This window comes from Platichthys flesus, chromosome 24, assembly GCF_949316205.1.
Source record: "Platichthys flesus chromosome 24, fPlaFle2.1, whole genome shotgun sequence".
Classification (NCBI taxonomy): domain Eukaryota; kingdom Metazoa; phylum Chordata; class Actinopteri; order Pleuronectiformes; family Pleuronectidae; genus Platichthys; species Platichthys flesus.
Genome location: NC_084968.1, coordinates 784,825 through 799,895, shown reverse-complemented (window position 1 = coordinate 799,895; position 15,071 = coordinate 784,825). Strand labels below are relative to the sequence as shown.

The following is a 15,071-nucleotide window of genomic DNA, read 5'->3' as shown; positions in this document are numbered from 1 at the left end:
ACTGCAGGTTTCTCTATAGATTTTTCTTTCATGCAAACGTCTAGTGCTCACAACTCCCTATATAGTGACTTCCATATTGAGATCTATATAGTGAGCTATAGTGAGAAAAGAAAGAAGAAAACAAGAGAAAAACTTAATGACTTAATTGTAGACGGTAATGACTTAATTGTAGACGGATTAAAGCATACAACAACATCGTTTTGTGGAAAATTCCACAGTTAATTATATATTATAATTTTTTACTTTGTTCTAATACTTTAATATAAAAAACATTTTGAATGATAATCTTTAAATGTAGAAATAACTTGTTGATGGGCTGATCTACCCATAGTAACATTTTTTTTCATTATGTATTATGTACGGTGGCGCTGAGAGCTCAAAGAACAGCAACTTAAGAAAACACATGCAAGTTGACAAAACACAAGCAAGGTAAGAAAACATCTTCATCAATTTCACAACACAACACATTACAGAAACGCGCTGCAAATATACACACGCGCTCCAAATAGAAGCGCTGCAAATAGACACACGCGCTGCAAATAGCGGGCGTGTGTGTGTTGTGTGTGTGTGTGTGTGTTTGTGTAGCGGGCTGACCGGTCTCGGGTCTCGGGGCACCGACCCCGCCCACTCGCTCAGAAGAGGGGGCAAAATGTCTCTTCTGATCGTAAAGGTTTCCTGCCCCTGCACACTATGGACAAAACATGGCCTCACAAACAGGGGCTTGCTTGTTAGCGCTGTTTTTTTCAGTTTAACAGGAGAAGAAGGCATGTCTCTAGATCGGACCATCTTCCGTGCTCAGAGCTCACTGTGGATCTCTCCGAGCAAGTGGGAGGGGTCGGAGCCCCGGTGCGCTGGCCACACACACATACCCCCACACACCCACGCCCGCTCCTGGTATTTCATGAGGGCCTGATACGATGATGATTTAAAAAATGAACGTGACGTTCAATCATGTTCATCGTTACGTTCACGTTAATAATATGAAAACTGATTCGTTAAGTTCAGCTATCGCGAAACATATGCACAACACTGTACAGGGAGTCACTGCAGAGGGGCTGAAGAGCCGCGTTCGGCTCCAGAGCCGCGGGTTGCCAACCCCTGTGCGGAACCGAATTTTTATGGTGTATTGGACGTTTTAGTGTCTCCTGTGGCAGCGGTGTCATTCCCGTTTAGGTGTCCTCTGGAAAACAATTCCGTTGTGTTGTCGCCTCTATTTGCTGCGCGTTTGTCTATTTGCAGAGCGTGTCTATTTGGAGCGCGTCTGTCTATTTGCAGCTCGTGTCTATTTGCAGCGCGTTTCTGTAATGTGTTGTGTTGTGTTGTGAAATTGATGAAGATGTTTTCTTACTTGCTTGTGTTTTGTCAACTTGCATGTGTTTTGTCAACTTGCATGTGTTTTCTTAAGTTGCTGTTCGTTGAGCTCTCAGGGCCACCGTAATTATGGGAACCAATTGGTGCAATTTAAAGGGTATAAAAAACTTCCCTGAACATTCAGACACCGCTACAAAATGGTGAACATATTGTATAATGCAATATGCAGTGATTAGTGAGTGGTTTTGGCTGTGCCCAGGACTTCTTTGATGGTGTCACTTGCATTACCACCAGCTGCCTATCCCCACTACAGTCAGCTTCCAGGAATCTCCACCCTCCCTCTGCATGTCTGCCTGCCTGCCCCCTGCCTCAACTATGTTTATAAAAAACCTATATTAGTGTTTTCTGATCCCTTAATAGCTCAAGCAGTGCTCCCCAAACTGTAATTAAATCATTATTACAAGAAGGAAAGAGAAACTACTAACAATAATAATAATTATTATTATTAATATATTTGTCTTTATCATTATTAGATTTATATTATTGTGTTCAGACCAACTATGAAGTTCAGCTGCCGCACTGTTTTGGTGCCACTGCTTTAGATAACATAGCTATTCCTAACGAAAGAGCCACATTTAAAGCATATAATAGAAAACTCTAAATTAACTGTTACATAATCTTTCATGCTATTGGGCAAATCCTTGCTGGAAAAGTTCAGTGTGTTTGAAGTAGGAGTTTAAGCGGATGGCCTGTGGTGACCTGTATGTTGTTAGGGTGAGTAAGCAGTTGAGGCCTGGTGAGACAGACTGAATATACAGTCACTAGCATTCATGAATACACTTGAATTAATCAAAACCATTAACTTACATGGTTACATAACCTGACCAGTTCTGGTGAACCACCATAATGGAAAATACACAAACATAGAGTCTGGAGTGCAGCAAATACAATCCTGCTCTTTAAACAAATGAAAATCCAGATAAGCCCTTCAGTGATTTCACAGATAACATCAGGGCACCAGTCTGGACTTTGCCAAACTCTAGCCTGGACCCGCCCAGTGTTTCCTTGGTAGTCTTGGTGTGTTCATCAAACCGCAACACCTGAGAGAAGTGTAGAGGCCCTGAGAAATGGAATGACCTTTAGATAAGATACATAATATACTTCATTGATATTATTGTTCCTTTTCTCTCTATCTTTAAAGAAGCACAATGTTTTCCAGGGAGTATTTCAGCTGCTCTGTTCTTATATTCTTTAGATGATCTGCAATACAAACGTGTTAAAGGAAGTTCTATTTCTGAGTTTGTAAGTTTAATTCTATCAAGTATTCAAGGAACATAACAATATCCTGGTCAAGGTTCCCACCTCATTGTTGTACATTTAAATTTAAATTTAGCTGAGAATTTTCTTTTCAAACATTAGTTTTCAAGGTAAAGAACAAACCTTGCAACATTCCCTTCAGCCTGACTTGTACCTTTGTAAGCTGATCATTTGTAATATCTAACATAACAGGCTATTACAACCATCAAGCATGATATATTGTTAGCAAGTAAGCATTTTTCATTTTTTCACATATCTAAAATTTGTCCAGTAGCATTCCTGTAGACTCTTAAGCTTTGAACACACTTCAGTGCTGACATCGACAGCTGCAGCAGACAGTTTATTTATACAGATATATCCCAATTGGGTCTGCATTTATCAGATACAGTTCATCCATGCGCATCAGAAAACAAAATGGGGATAGTATGAAGTACTAGTTCATATTTGTTATGAGATCTGCACTAACTCACTAGTCATGAAACAAATGCAACTGTGTATGTCGGTGGAATCAGCACTGTGTGTGTGTGTGTGTGTGTGTGTGTGTGTGTGAGTGTAAATGATGTGAGTTCATGATTACGAATTATAACATATTACAGAGAAATTGACCTAATGCAGACTAAACTACTTTTTCCCTACATCAATGCTTAGTAATGTATTTTCAAATCATTTGCACTTCGCCTTTTTCACCCCTTGTCCTTACGCCATCCCTTCTTCCTGTACCTGCAGCTGAGAGTGACTCACTGTCTCTTTTGACCACTTCAGCACCGCCCATGAGGGCCTGAGTCAGTGTTTGTAAGTGTGTATAGTCTTCAACCCTCAACTCTACAAACCTTGATAACAATTGGCTGATGTCCATCTGTTTCTTGTTAGAGACACAAATCTGTGTTTATAACACAACAAAACAAATAGATTCAAGATGGCAGTGTGGAGTCTGGTGCCCTTCGACCCAGTGGGTTGAAACTATACCAACCACACACACTTAATGACAACATTTTGAGGCCTAGATCACATAGGGAGATTTAATGGTTTGCCAGATCATTTTGTGCTTTAAAAGACAGTTTTAACCAGAGTGTGTCACTATGGTAACCAGAGAGTAGTATATGAAATAAACATGTTTAAAGAGAGTAAGACTCTTCCAGTCAGGTCTGTGCAGCTTTACTCCAAAAATGACAGCAATATAATAATAAGAAATTCTCCTATCGTGTAATGTCATCATATCTCCCCTTTTGGTGTGATTTAGACACTGAGTCCCTTTAGCAAATTGTCATCAGAGTAGCTGCAATGCTCAAGGCTTATAATAATAAAATGAAAAGTTGTGAACTTCAGTCTGAAGATTGGGCCGGTTGCTTTAAATCAGTTCAGCTAATCATTCAAATGTATATACAAGTCACACAGTAGTACAGTACAGTGATAAAGTAAATACTGCTCATTTTGTGAAAACCTCTGACTCACTAATGGGAAGGACTAATTCTGAAGTAAAGGCTCCCCAGCATTACCACAGGTCAAGCAAACAAGCAAGATTGGAACAGGCACTACACTCTTGTTATTTGTTGAATGTTACTTTCTGCCGGTCCAGTGCTGCATGCAGTCAACTTGTAATCACAAGCTATGGAAAACTCGATTTAATAGAGCCAGATAGTGATAGCACCTATACAACGGAACACCGGTGTCCGTCTTACAGCAACCAAATAACCCCTCACTAAATTTAACTTACTTGATTATACTCACAGAATAGGCCTGAACTTTAACATTCATTGATATAATGCATACCCCAACCACCTAACCTCGACCATCTAAACTAAATGCCTAATCCCAACATTAACCTACCTACCTCTAACTAGAATCCTACAACAAAGTCTTAACCCTTAAAATGACCTTTGAAGGTGTATCAGAAAGTGAGGGCCTCAGTTCCCTAAAATGTCCTAACTCTGTAAGGAAGAGTCAAACTGGTACTCACAAAGATAGAAGTACAAGGCTTTGCATTAACAGATTAGCCACTCAGGGACAACATTTGTCTCCTTTCACTTACTAAAACGTGGGATTAAACTAACACTACGGTGTCTATTTTTCACGAGTTTGATTGTTTTATGTATGGGTCATTGAAAAATACATGTATTCATTCAGGATAGCGGAGTTGGAGCTTGCTCATTTGATTGTGTTGGTTTTAAATTTATGAGTGGATTAAAAAACAAAATAACGTGGAATTATTTTAAATGTATTAAAGTTAAAGGTCAAGCTTGTGTTGAGCATTTCTTTGTCAAGTTCCTGACAGTTCCTGTCTTTATATATGAGGCCACAACACACAATGATTAATTCCTCACAGTACAATGACAAACATGCCCCTTCTACCTCAACCAGGTTTCCACTGCTGCATTTCCCATCATCCCCTGTAAACTGGAGGAGCTTCTGTTCTCCAGGGCTCTCAGTTCAAGTCAAGGCTTGACCCTGAGCACATTCTTCCATCCGCTTCACAGTTAGACTTCAAGAAAACTGCACGCCTCTTGTAAAGTGAGAGTTACAACATTAACAGAAAGAGAAACAGGGGATTATTTGTAATAAATGGTGCAGAGTTCCTGTTTAATTACCCTTCTGGTTATAGAGTATGTGTTAACACAGCCCAGCCCATACCAACCTTATTCAACTGCACAGGGTGTTGTGGAAAAAGTGAGTGGACTGAAATGTTAGAAAGGTCCTTTTATTTTAAAAGTATTAGTCATTTTCCCCATGCAGCAGTTTTGGTGAGGAGCACCCCTCTGTGACACACATGCTTCAGACTTTCTTACCATTCCCTCCTCCCATGAGCAGCACACTGAAAAGAAGATGGAAAACATGTAAAAGAAATTATGTGAAGAAGCAGAAATCTGTCCCTGCTATGATCCTGAGATTGCAAAAAAATTACCCTGTACATATGCAAATTGTAAGAGATAGTCTTGCGAAGATAGAGAATGCTAGAGAATATTGTAACCTTCATTCTCTGAGTAAAGAGATTTTCAAACTCTTAGGGCTACTTGGACTGGTATTGATCAAACCATCAACTGATTCATCCACTCACCTTGACCGAAGGGGATCAATCCCTGCCGAATGGAATATGTAACAGAGTAGGGAGAAAGTTTTCTTTACACAGATAACTTAGGCTACATTGTAACTGTGCATATACAGTAGATGATGCTCTGTATAGCAGCACATTAAAGTGCTCTATATCTGTGTTTGTCCTCTACTTTCTTTATAACTACATGTTATGTGGCTGTACATTTCACAATTAAGTCACAACAAGAATGGACTGGAAGTAGTGAAGCGATTTTAACGTATGTTTAAAGTTTATAGCTTGGTGTGAATCTGAGTCATATTGTTTCCAGTTCTGTCTAATTATGCTTATATGACAGCGCTGTGTTCGTAATGCCCAAAAGTCAGTAGCCTTTATCAAAATACTTCCGCTACATATGTATAATGCTGTTCATGACTGTGTTTCATGCCAGTGTAGACACTGAGAGTATTATGTAGTGTTGTGTTAATGTAGTGTTCATTCCAAACAGAGACCGTTCCATTAATAGAGACCGTATGTGGTTGGAATGCAGGAAGCTGTGGCCTGGTGATTTGGATGATTCGTAACAGGAAGTAACTCATGGAGATTGAAAGTTACACACTGTATAAAACAGTTCATAGTGTTTGTGTGTGTGTGTGTGTGTGTGTGTGTGTGTGTGTGTGTGTGTGTGTGTGTGTGTGTGTGTGTGTGTGTTCTAAAATTGTATTTTGACAACTTCTATCGAAGTCACTGAAGGTCCTCATAAATATAATAACTTCAGTCTGCATGTGTGAGGGACAGACAGTCACTCTCAGATACATCTGTGCATTTGTTTTACAGAACAGAGAAAATCTTTTAATTCTTAGTTATCTTGGCATCAGTCTGGATTGTGTAAGAATGGGCGTGCCACAATAATGGAACTCTATGTATAATACATTTCATGAAATGGCACTGCTATCTGAAGCTTCCTACTGTATTTATAGTCTTCTTCTTAGGATGGGGCCTATGTGTTAAAATACCACAAACACTTTGAACAAAGAAATCGACACCTCTGTGACCAAAAGCATCATGTGTGACTAAATGAGCTCCTCATCTACAGACTGAACTGGTTTCGGTTTTCTCTTTGCATTCTGCAAATCCCCACATGTCCTTCAGCGATGTCTTTTCCGCATATAAATCACAAGAAACCTAAAGACATGACATTATTGTAAAGTAACCGGCTTATAATTCAAAAATCATCGATCAAATTTTATTTATGTATGTGTTCAAGGTCTGCAGGAATTCAACTGTGTATTTGAATGTGGTTTTAAATAATTTTACACAGAGTATGCAAGTACAGCAGTTGATTCCACAGTGGACCATAGTCCATCACATTAAATTACATTACAATACATTACAATAAGCTGACGCTTATATCCAAAGTGACTTACTATAAGTGCCTTCAGGCCCGAGGGTACAAACCCAGTACAAAAATCAAGAATTTCTTCAAAAATTAAAGCAAAACTACAGAGTGCTATAAGTAAGTGCAATTTAAGTGCTACTAAATAGTTTTTTTTTCTCTGGGCCAATTCAAAATGGATGGCGGGCTGCAGTTGGCCCGCGGGCCGTAGTTTGGACATCCCTGCAGTGTACACAAATACAATTATTATCATGATCACAGGTATATATATATATATACCTACGCATATATATATAAGCATAGCCACACATGAATATAATCCCCAAATTTTCTGTAGTGTGCCACATGGTGCCGTGGCTTAGTTGGTTAAAGCGCCTGTCTAGTAAACAGGAGATCCTGGGTTCAAATCCCAGTGGTGCCTTTTCTATGACTTCATCACACAATGTAGGTTTTACGTTTCTACACTGACACTTGTTCTTGTTCTTCTTTTCTTCTTCTTCGCTCAGAAAGGTATTACATTTTTAATCCACATTTATTTAATTATTTCCTTGATTTTTTCCACATTTATTTATTTATGTATTTCTGTGTCCATATATGGAGGACTATATGGAGGACCATACATGACATAAGTAAAAATAAATAAATGTATAAATAAATAGAGAAATAAATAAATAAATAAATAAAAAAGGAAATAAATAAATGAATACAGAAATAAATAAATAAATATGTTAATACCAAAAGAAATGTCAAAAGAAATGTCTTAAATATATTTTAACATTTATTTATTCCCTGATACATTTCCTTTTCATTTGCAGTATCCTTATGCTAATGAGAAAGGCGGGCCTAACCGCAGTCTCATGCAGGATTGGTCACAGGAGTGTAATGATCCAGCCCTAATACTTCTGCCTCTCAATGCTGACTGGTGTCCAGTAGCTGTTTGCAGCGTTGAGCCAGTTCACACAAAATGAACTAAATCAAGTTCAGAGGGTTATTTAAGGTTATTTTTTATTGGGATGATTTAGGTGTCAGTAGTTCTGACTGTGAGCGTCACGTCTCGTGTTGTACTGAGCACAATGAGTGAGCCGAGAGGAGAAGGAGGAAACAGAAACTCCAGCTCGGTACAAACCACCTGCAGCTTCTGCTCAGATCATGAAGCCGCTGATCTCTGAGCAGATGTGACCAGAGAAGCTCTGTGTTTTCACTGTTTCCACTGTTCTACAAAGTATAAGGACACTGAAATCGAAAAATAAAAGTTGGAATAAATGTGGAAATAAATAAATAAATGTGGAAATAAATGCAGAATTAAATGAATCAATGTCTTAAACTTATTTCCACATTTATTTATTTATTTCCACTTTTATTCCAACTTTCATTTATTTCCACATTTATTTATTTCCGCATGTCCTTATGCTAATGAGAAAGGCGGACCTCACTTCAGTCTCGAGCAGGATTGGTCAACTGAGCTACACACACACACAGCCCCTGCGCTCCGCACACACTGGCTCAGAGACACGGGAAGGGACTGAGACTTGAGCTCTTCACCGTGAAACAGCCAGTTAGTGACTTTGTAGAACAGTGGTAACAGTGAAAACACAGAGCTTCTCTGGTCACATCTGCTCAGAGATCAGCGGCTTCATGATCTGAGCAGAGGCTGCAGGTGGTTTGTACCGAGCTGGAGTTTCTGTTTCCTCCTCCTCCTCTCGGCTCGCTCCTTGTGCAACACGAGACGTGACGCTCACAGTCAGGACTACTGATACCTAAATCATCCCAATAAAAAATATCCTTAACTAACCCTCTGAACTTGAACTAATTCATTTGAAGTGTGAACGGGCTCAACGCTGCAAACAGCTACTGGACACCAGCATTGAGAGGCAGAAGTAGTAGGGCTGGATCATTACACTCTTGTGACCAATCCTGCATGAGACTGCGGTTAGGCCCGCCTTTCTCATTAGCATAAGGACACTGCAAATGAAAAGGAAATGTATCATGGAAAAAATAAATGTGCAAATATATTTAAGACATTTATTTTGACATTTCTCTTGGTATTAACATATTTATTTATTTATTTATGTATTTATTTATTTATTTCCTTTTTTATTTATTCATTTATTTCTGTATTTATTTATACATTTATTTATTTATTTATTTTTACTTAAGTCATGATGGTCCTCCATAGCTTCGCCACCTGCTGGTCGTTTTGGTTTATCATTAAACTTGTTTTTTTTGTGTTGGCTTACTGTGATATTCAGTACTATCTCAGGTTCATCTATCGCTGCACCATCTTTTCATGAAGTTCATTTTTATCTGCATAAACTAAACTTTGAACTAGTTTATTCTAAGTTTGAACTGACACAACAGTCAGCATTGAAAGGCAGAAGAAGTAGAACTGGAACAACGCACTCCTCTGACAAATACAACATAAGAGGCGGTCTAATGAGAAAGACCGCCTTTCTCATTAGCATACGCCACAGAAAAACATAAATAAATGTGGTAATAAATAAATGTGGAAATTAATTTAAGACATTTATTTCTGTGTTTCTGTATTTATTTCCTTATTTATTTCTGTATTTATTTATACTTAAGTCATGTGCCGTCCTCCATTTTCTTTTTCTTTACTCAGCAACCACCTTTATATTACGTGCAAATCATAAATGTTAGCCTGGATGCCAGACGAATTTAGCCCCGCCCACAACATTTTAGGTCGGGAAGTTCGATCTGGAGTCGCTCGGTTGAGGAGAAATTATGCCCGACCGGGCCAATCGCGCCGGCGCTTGGCTGTTCACACCGGACACTGAAGCGACGCTGAACCGCCGGGCAGCGCTAATAATATCACCCGATCCAGTAGATTAAAAGCATATACTTACTTGTTGCTCCAACATTAAGCAACAGCGTCCAAACATTTGTCTTTCTTGGTGGTGTCTTTATACAACATGTTCCGAGGATCATACAACTCACTGCACTTCTCCACTTCAATTATTAATTTAATGTTATCCATGTTGAAGAACTTCGCTGTTTGCTCCGTTAAAAGTCGGGTGTCGGGGGTAAATTACGTATTCTCCACTCAAGGCTATGTGGAGAATACGTAGTCCCCTCTCTCTCTCTTTTTATCTGTATCACTGCTTGTGTGGCTGTAGTGGATGGGCAGAGGGGGACATTTAAGAATCGTTTCCTGGTGAGATACACTCGCGTCAAGCGCAAAAAATAGACTCGACGCCGAAACGATCGCTGCACAGCGCGAGGCAGCCTTGGCGCAGCGCGGTGCTTCAGCCTCCGGTGTGACCGGCACAAAGTTTTAACATGGGAGTGGATGGGAGCCAGCTGTAATTTAAGGCTTGGCGCTGCGCTTAAGCGTCCGGTGTGAACCCGGCGTAGTAAATAACTCACAATGCGTTGCTCAGCATACGTCACATACTACGTTGCTCTGATTGGTTGTAGGTCTATCCAATTGAGCGGAGAGGAATTTTATTTCCTGGTCAGTTGAAACACGCCCCATAATCACAGCCCAATGAAGCGGTCTCAGACTCACATTCTGACTAGAATTGTGAGTCTGACAGGCTACATAAATGTGACTTTGATCGCCATTTGTAACTTGCTCATTATTATACCAGTATTACTGCTTTGATTTAAAGGAGTAACTCTATTACATCATGAATACATAATTACGACCAGATAATATATAAAAAATAAAAAAAACGCTGCGAGCAGGGTTCGAACCTGCGCGGGAAGATCCCATTGGATTTCAAGTCCAACGCCTTAACCACTCGGCCATCGCAGCCCGGTGCCTTCAATTTACATGTTAGTCAAATTTAATAATGGGGAAAGACTCGAATGTCCATGGTTTAAAAACGTTTTGCAGATCATCTACATCCCTGTACATTTTTTTTTTTTTCAGTCCCGAAGCAACACGAATGGAGCACGGTGCCTCGCTTCGCCTGGTTACATATGCAGGTCAACGTTCGGCTACACAAACGGTCATAACCCTAAAAGGCCACAAGAGTGCAGCAGTCCCCAACTAGACCAGTGATGGATGTACACGAATTTCAGCAACGGGCACACTCTCGATCCCCTTTTATTTAATGCACATATTCATTTGTGCCAACAATGTGAGGAGAGATCAGACGCCAGGGGAGAAAAGCCATGTAAATAAAAAAAATATATATTCACAGTCTTGTTGTTCTGGGATTGTACCCTCATGGTTGAATGCATTTATTGTAAGTCACTTTGGATAAAGCGTCAGCTAAATTAAATGTGATCTAATTATACAGAATTTATTTTAATTTTAGATAGGCCTCATAACAGCTGGGTCAGTTGTATTTTAGAGCTATGTGGCAACTTAAAATGGTTTGAAATTTTGTATTTTGCCATATGTGTACAGTCCAAACAATAGGCTGATCAACACCATCAGCACAGCATTATTTTTTCTTTCGGGTTGGAACGGTTTTCTTTAGTCACACAAGCTGCTCGAGCCCTATTGCTTTTGTCCTGATTAAAGGGCCAGCCTGAGATTCTGGTTGAGCAGTGTTGTGAAATCTGTCTGTCAAAGTGATAACTCAGGCAACTTTAATCCACTTAGCATCTGGAGGCTGCTGGCAGGAGTCCACAAAGTCCAGGTTCTCTGTACTCCCTGTCGTCCTCATCTATGATGAGGCTGCCGATTGCACAGTCATCAGAGGCAGAAGGGTCAGTTGTGTTAGAAGTCTTCCACAGCCGTTCGCTACAGGGCCCCCTTCAGTAGAGAGATTTTCTTGCACACAGTCCCGGGTCCTCACATACTGAGGATGGTTGGACAGGTAGTCCAAGATGCTGCATATGTGTACTGCTCCTCAGCTGCAGTATATCCCTCAGCCTGCACTTCCAGAAAGTTTTTTAGAAAGAAACAACTCAACAATGTTGAAAAATATCTCTTGCATATTATCGGAGATATATTTGCAGAATCAGTTACTCGTTTTATAAGAGAATAATGGTAGATATTATCATTGTTAGGATTATTTTTATTGTTCTGATTGAGGTGATGATAGATTTGTGACTCTTGTTACCTTGTTACCTCAGCTGTGCACCTCTCAGTTGGTAGGTGTGTGTTTTCACACTGTGTCAGCTGAGGTGCTGCGCCTGCCCCTCTCAATCAATCAAATTGTATTCGTATAGCCCCTATTCACAAATCACAATTTGTCTCATAGGGCTTTAACAAGTTGTGAAATCCTCTGTCCTTAACCCTCAACAAGAGTCAGGAAAAACTAAAAAAAAAAACTCTTTCTCTCTTAATTCCATTTCACTGTACATATTCGTTCACTGTATATATTATTGTTTTATTCCAGTTAAATGTTTCTATATTTACTTTTACTTTTATTAGTATTGCATGTAACTTTACTGACGTAAATGTTTTACTGCCCTTGCTGCTGTAAAGTTGCACCTTCCCCATTGTGGGAATTTGAATATAAAATATGATTCAACTGCTGTATTTATTCTAAATTGTAAGAACTGTTGTTTTTCTTTACCCTAGAATGGGCCCTTTATATTCAAATACTTCACATCAGTAGCAGGTCCTCTCTATGGAGGCTGTTGTGTTTTTTTTACAGTAGTCCAAACTGGACAAACCCCTTTTGAATTTTTATATTTATAACTGAAAGCTACAACAGGTTCTCTTTCATGTTTGTAAGGAGAGGGTAAAGTGGTATTCAGCTGTAAGATGCAACTTTACCACTAGATGTCACTAAATTCTATACACTGAACCTTTATAACTGAAACAAAAAACTAATGTTTTTTTGTTTTAAACAAAAAATTGGGGGTGGGGGGGGAAACATGCACCACCAGATAAATACTAACTTCCTGGGCTCCCAGGGCTTTTTCATGAAATTACATTTCATAGCATTTAGCTGACGCTTTTACACAAATCAACTGCAAATAACCAATTCAATCATGAGGACACAAACCCAGAACAGCAAAAATCATGTTAGAACATTAGCTTTAAAAAGGCCAAACAACAAAGTGCTAGATGTAGGTGCTACTTATAAGTGCAACTTTGACTGTTTGATTATTAGACCATAATCTTCTTAGCCAAGGTGTAGTCTTTAGTATGCGGCAGAGGATGTTTAGACTTTCTGCTGAACTGAGGAGCTCGTTCCACCATTTTTGAGCCAGGACATCAAACAGTTGTGATTTTGTTGATTTTGGCTAGCTGTCCCTCGCAGTGAGGGAGCAGCGAGTCGATTAGCCGAATCAGAGCGGAATGGACATGCTTGGGTGTAAGGTTTAACCATGTCCTGGATGTAAACTGGGTCTAATCCATTTGCAGCACGGTATGCAAGTACTAATGTCTTGAAACTGATTTGGCTAGCCACTGACAACAAGTGAAAGGAGTGTATGAGTGGAATAGTGTGAGTGAACTTAGGTTGGTTAAAGACCAGTAAAGCTGCTGCAATCTGGATGAGCTGCAGTGGTCAGATGGCACTAGCAGGTAGACCTGCCAGGATGGAGCTGCAGAAGTTTAGGTGTGAGATTACAAGAGTCTGGTCCAGATGCTATGTCCAGTTTCAAAGGAGAAAACAGGCTTGCAACATGTGAGGGGCTTTTCAGTGCACCAAATTACCATTACTGCACAGAGCATCTGCCACCTCCCAACGGCTAGTAGACCAGGTCCTGCGACCCCAAAAAATGATGCTGCAATCTACTGAGATGAAATAGTGATACATAGCACAGAATAGGAAAATCATCTACCCAAGATACATATGGTGCTGGATGCACTGTGTGCAGGCTCACAGATGGTCCCAGCAACTGCAGGCTAGCATACAGTGAAACCAAGAGCCTCCGATACACAATAGGCCAGGGCCTTGTCAAACGGCAAGATGCCAAACTAAGACTCTCTTTGTCACAAGACTGTGCACGTCCAGTTAAAAAGAGACAACTGAAATATTTTGTAGGGCTTGCAAACTACCTCAAGGGCTTTGTTCCTAACATTTCTGTACTCATTGCCCCTCTAACGGACCTAACAGCTAAGAGACAGTCACCAGCCTAAAAAATGCCATCTGTTCCTGGACTTTAACAAGGAGTTAGTGGTTCAGGCAGACACCTCAGAGGTGGGTATTGGGGCAGTACTCTCCAAGGTACAGCAGTGGAAGGAGCACCCAATCCCCATAAATTCACACTGATCACTGACCATGCGCCTTTGCAGTTAATGTCAATAAACAAAGAATCAATCAGAGCCTCGGGTTGCAGACCCCTTGCTACAGCGAAAGAGCCGATTTGTTTACAGCTCCGCCGTTAAAGAGATGCAGACGTTAAAACATTGGTTCGGCTATAATATTAGTTTAAGCCTCCGCGGGCGCGCCACACAGTTTGAGAATCACTGCTCCACACAGTGGATCCCCCGTTCCCCCCCTTGTCCGTTCCATTTGGAAGACCCAGCGGTGAACTGTTCCACCCGACCCCTCCCCTTCCCTGTTCCTTCTCACACAGCATCAAGCAGGGGGCGCCAATTTGCCAATTCCCCAATTCCCCACACAGTGAAATGATAGATAATAGAAAACCGCTTCGCAGGCCAGATGATTATATTTATTTTTTGGGGTGCTCATGCCACCCCCCACGTGACATGGGAAGGTGCCGCCCCGGGCGGCTGCCCGGTTCGTGCCCAAAACCGCCAGTGGCTGTTATACAGGTTGTCTACTGGCCACAAAAGCATAAAGACCTAGCTGACTATGTCAAAGGTATGTGGCCAGGTTCAACCAGTAAACCCATCCAACTTCCTTGTAAAAAAGGGACATGTGTTTCCCTTGGTCACACCTCCAACCTGAATATGGCTGGCCACACAATCAGTCATAGGCTATAATCCCCACCGTACATGTGCATTCACCAAGTGGATGGAATGCCCTGCCACCTTAAATATCTGCCTACCTCCTGACTCCTGATGAATCACATCTTTTCAAGGTTTGTCGGGTCAACCACATCAATGCAGAAGAACCCACTTTTTATTTTGCCTAGAAAAATCTGGACAAAAGTCCAGAAGCTCTAAAGGCAAAATCCACATCG

General features: G+C 40.5%; 2 non-coding genes across 2 annotated transcripts; one reads left to right on the top strand and one right to left on the bottom strand.

The window, feature by feature from the left end:
- Positions 1–7,396: 7,396 nt before the first annotated feature.
- On the top strand, positions 7,397–7,470 carry trnat-agu (transfer RNA threonine (anticodon AGU)). Its single transcript has one exon. It is a non-coding gene; the product is annotated as a tRNA-Thr (tRNA).
- Positions 7,471–10,742: 3,272 nt separating this feature from the next.
- trnas-uga (transfer RNA serine (anticodon UGA)) lies at positions 10,743–10,824 on the bottom strand. Its single transcript has one exon. It is a non-coding gene; the product is annotated as a tRNA-Ser (tRNA).
- Positions 10,825–15,071: the final 4,247 nt, after the last annotated feature.